We start from the raw sequence: 5,329 nt of genomic DNA on the forward strand, positions 1-5,329 counted from the left end.
GAAGAAATAGCAATGTCTATGTTTTTTGTTGCAGTGATATTTGTCTTATAATTTAGCAGCTAGCCAAGTTGGTGCCGGCCTATAGGCAACTCAGAGGGCATCCAGGCTGCCCTCTGTCCAACATGAAAAGATGAAGCGGTAGCGCTGCCCAGGGGTTGTGTTCTAATCTCTTGTCAATCTTTTGAAAAGTACACTGAAAAATGAGATGCTGGCTCTCACTCATTGGATAACTTGAAGGAGAAACATTCAACAAGGTTAAATAGAATAGGTGTGAGCACCACGGCATTCTGGTTGTGCTACCTATACCTATTTTGTGTAGCATTCATTTGATAGTTGGCCACAGTTTTTCCCTGAAAGACAGGTTGGAAAGTTTGTTTCTGAAGGATCATCTAGCAAAGCCTGAGGCCATGTAGAGGATCGCTACGGGGTGAAAGGGAGGGAGGGAGGGAGGGAGGGAGAGAGAGAGAGAGAGAGAGAGAGAGAGAGAGAGAGAGAGAGAGAGAGAGAGAGAGAGAGAGAGAGAGAGAGAGAGAGAGGAAATAGACAGAGAGGGGAGCAGAGTGGAGACAGAGAGATAGATAAAGAAGGAGAGAGGTAAAGCTACAGACAGACAGAACGAAGAGACAGGGGGAGGGAGCGATAGAGGGGCGAGTAAAAGAGATAAAGACAGTTTTGGAAAGAGAGATGGAGAGAGTTGATGAGAGAGAGGGGGAATAAATAAATACACAGAGTGAGACGAGAAACAGAGAGAGCGAGAGAGAGGGGGAGAGAGTGATGACTGACGTCCACTGTGATGTCTGGGTGGTTAGTGGGCCCCCCGGGTGACGAGTCACTTCCAGGCCACATGAAAGCTCCTCCGACAGGGGGGTGGGAAGCGCTGTCATGTACACACACACACAAGCAGACAGGCAAACACACACACACACGCTGGCGCGATCACAAGGCTGTGTGTTTGCTAATAGAGGGTGGTTTGTGTGCTCATATGTGGTGCTGTGTGTACAGTACTAAAACGTGCCATAGTTTGTCTGTGTGTGTGTGTGTGTGTGTGTGTGTGTGTGTGTGTGTGTGTGTGTGTGTGTGTGTGTGTGTGTGTGTGTGTTTATGAGTGTCTGTGCTAACAGGCAGCTTGTGTGTGACTGTGTGTGTGCGAGTGCTAATACATAGTTGTTTGTGAATGCTAATAAGGGCAGAGGAAACGTCCGTCGGTGGGGGGGGGGGGGGGGGGGGGGGGTCTGCTCCGTCAGACCTCAGAGACTTCGCCGCACAAAATGTTGGGGCGGGGCGTTGGGGGGCGGGGGTTCCGTGGTAGGCCGCCTGTCGGTTGACTGCAGTGACTGCACTCCTCCAAACGATTGCTCGGAGGTGGGTTGCGTTTAGTGATAATACGGAGTGGTGTGTGTATTTCTGAGCACTAACACCACCGTGTGTGTGTGTGTGTGTGTGTGTGTGTGTGTGTGTGTGTGTGTGTGTGTGTGTGTGTGTGTGTGTGTGTGGGAGACCTTATACACGAGCGATCACATACGGTTCCACCTTGGTCTGAAGGCCCCTGGGAAAACCCTGTGAGTGAAGCCAGCGCCCTCCAGCCTTCATCTTCCTCCACACCTCCACAGAAGTGCCTCGGAGTCCAGTGTCCACACGGAGCACCTCTCGTTCTCTTCTATCTCTCTGTACGTCCTCTGCCCTGGTTCCCCAGGTGACCCAGGGTGTTTTTAATTACGAAGCCCCGCCTCCATGTGCCCCTGCCCCTCCCTCTCGGGACGCAGCTTCCTGTCAGACTGGTGCGGGGCGCAGTGAACTCTGATACCTGTGCAGCTGTTGTGTTTGACTCCTGGCCAAAAACTAAAATAGGAGCTGGATAGCCTGGTTCAAACACACAGCTGTATGTATATTATCTGGATATATTATGTTATCTGTGTAGGTATTATCTGTGTATATTTTCTGTGTATATTATTTGTGTATATATTATCTGTGTGGATATTATCTGTGTATACATTATCTGTTTTTATTTTCTGTGTGTACATTATCTGTGTATATATAATCTGTGATTATTATCTGTATATATAATCTGTGATTATTATCTGTATATGTTGCTAGTGTATATTATCTGTCTGTATATTATCGTAATATATGATGTGTATATTTTATCTATATATATTATCTGTGTATATATTATCCGTGATTATTATCTGTGTATATATTATCAGTGTATATTATCTGTGTGTATATTATCTGTATATGCGATTTGTATATTATCTGTGTGTACATCATCTGTTATTATCTGTGTCAATTCTCTTTGTATATATTATCTGTGAATATATTATCTATTGATATTATCTGATATTATCAGTATAGATTATCTATTTATATTATATGTGTATATAATATCTTTGTATATTAAGTGTGTATTTATTATATGTGAATATTATCTGTCTATATTTACTGTGTATATTATCCTTGTATATCATTTCATCCTTATATTATCCCTTTGTATTATCCTTGTACAACTGTGTATCATCAATGCCATCAGCTTGTAGAGCAAGGCATTAAAAGTAGCAGGGGTTTGATTCCCAACCCCTGTAGCCACCTCTATATAAAATGCATCGTGAAATATCTATACCTAAATATCAATACCTATAATTCAGACTACCTGCCACTCATCTCCTGGCAGCACATATGGATATGTTGACTGTATGTTAACTATATATATATTTGATATTGTAGAATATGACAGTATTGTAACTGTATTAGTTATTGTATATTATAACTGTATTAGTTATTGTATATTATAACTGTATGGTATCTGACTATGTTTGATATTGAATACTAAAATTGCATGGTAACTGTAAACATTATATATTGTATATTATAACTGTGTAACTCTATGGTTTGCTCCAGTAAACCAGTCATATGTTGTGGTTCAGAGAACCAGGCAGAGAGATGGCTGCTCTCCATCCATGTGTTTCTTAAATAAAGGGAATCATGACACACACACTAGCACGCACGCACACACGCACGCACGCACGCACGCACGCACGCACGCACGCACGCGCACACACACACACACACACACACACACACACACACACACACACACACACACACACACACGCACACACACACACACACACACACTCAGTGTCACCTTTTAAAGCAAAGACATACTTTTGAGGCTGCATTGGTAATGCTACCATTAAGTGGTATCAAAATTACCGACCACATTCGAGTCCCTGTGTTGGGAAGAAGAATGAAACTGCTGCTAATGGAGAGAGAGAGACAGAAAATGACCCTCTATTACAAAGGAGGGAGGAGCAGAGGAAGGAAGGGTGTGAAAAGGGAAGATAAACACAATCCATATGGACACACGCATACACACATCCAATCACCCTCAAACACACATTTGGTCCACAAACTCCGTATTGACACGCTGATTCTAAAAGATGGAAGTGAATTTATGTGTGTGTGTGTGTGTGTGTGTGTGTGTGTGTGTGTGTGTGTGTGTGTGTGTGTGTGTGTGTGTGTGTGTGTGTGTGTGTGTGTGTGTGTGTGTGTGTGTATGTGAGTGTGTGTGTATGTGTGTTTGGGTAATTGTCTAAGCAGAAATTGAAAAACATCCGTAACCAATATAATTTGTCAAAATTACTTCCATGTGCATCTTGTGGTTGTGTTCATTAGTTTGATTAGCTTTGAATACCAAAAAGACAAGCACTCTCTGACTCTCTGAGAAAATAAATTAAAATTCAACAAAAGCAGGGACTTAAAGGGCAGGGACACTCCTTCAGAGATTTCCAGAAAAGAGAGAATGTCGACAAAAACATGAAATGTCAGCCTAACAACAAAGGATTTTCAGCCCAGCAAAAAAACAACAGCATAATTATACTCATCTCTGCATCATTATTATTAGCTGGAGCGTCTGAAATAGTATTTAAAGTGTTGCTAACTAGTCTGGAAGCAGGTCAACACACAGCATGAAGCATAAAGCGAAGAGGTGGCGCTGAGCAACAGTATTTATGGTTCTGTGTCAGTAAATGTCTTAAGACGTCTTAAAAGTTAACATTTATGTGGGGCTCGTCATTATCTAGTCCTTCATGAATGAACTAGAAAACGCCACAGAAAGACAGAGCGGGTCGTGCATTTTCCATCTTTTATCTATCCCGATTATGTAGAAACTAAACATATCTGCGGCCCTTATGGTTGACAGCCACACAGTCACAGGAACAACAACAATTGAAATCAATGAGACGTCGTCATGTTGTACACGCACATCGCCATAGCAACAGTGGTCCCCTCATTGAGTTTGAGCGATGCACAGGGAAACTTGAGGTAATTGTCCTTAACGGCTATTAAACTAGTAATGGCCTCTCTTAATTGAAGAGATCATTATCTTTGTCTGGTGCAGCGCTACAGCTAATGATAGCGGGGGAGCTAGCATGTGATGTTAGCATGAGTGACTTTGTTTCCCTGGCCTTGCGTCGCGGCCCCGCGGCACCGATGTTATTAATACTAAACAGAACAACGGCATAATTACATTAGAACAGAGTCACTTCTGGGGCCGTAACACCAGGTTCTAGTGGAGCGAGACGGAAACCACATAAACGCTATAAATAGAATCAAGATTTCTCCGGAGAATGGGCAGGTTATTATGGCAGCTAAGGGGAGAGTGTTGCAGCTAGTTTAAGGCTGGAGATTTACGGTGTTATTGAGCAAGGCACTTAACCCCTTAGTGCCTAGGAGGAGTTGATTGTTGATTGTAGTATTGAATGGAAGAATATCAGACATAAGAAAACCGTGTGTGTGTGTGTGTGTGTGTGTGTGTGTGTGTGTACCTGGACTGCTGAAAAGTGTTTTGTTCGTGTTTTCTGGGAAATACCCCCAAAATGTCCCCGTCAAGGATTAATAGAGGACCATAGTTTCTTAACTCCACAACAGTGTGAGGTCTGACCTCTCCTTTAGTGGCCTCCTCTGCCTCAGCTCCTCTCTAGTGTCTCCAGGTTCCACGCTTGTGCTTTCACCCGATGACAGTGCTGCTAAAGTGCAGTGAGAGGTGATGTATTGTTCTGCCAGCCTTGACCTTTTAGTCGCACCATTTGGCCGCGAACGGCATCAGCCTCGGAATGTATCTGGTCATTACACACCTTCCAGCGGCTGCTATGGCATACATTGGGAAGTTCACAGGTGGATTGCGACGCTTTAATCGACCGTTTGTGAAGCTGGCAGCTTTAGATCCTACTATCCCCTGACCAGCACATTCTATCCACTCTTCCAACTGGTTTTAAAACCGTTCGTACCATTGGGAAAGTGGCTCACTTAGGCTCTTGAACGTTTTTCCTTT

This window comes from Gadus macrocephalus, chromosome 14, assembly GCF_031168955.1.
Source record: "Gadus macrocephalus chromosome 14, ASM3116895v1".
Lineage (NCBI taxonomy): Eukaryota > Metazoa > Chordata > Actinopteri > Gadiformes > Gadidae > Gadus > Gadus macrocephalus.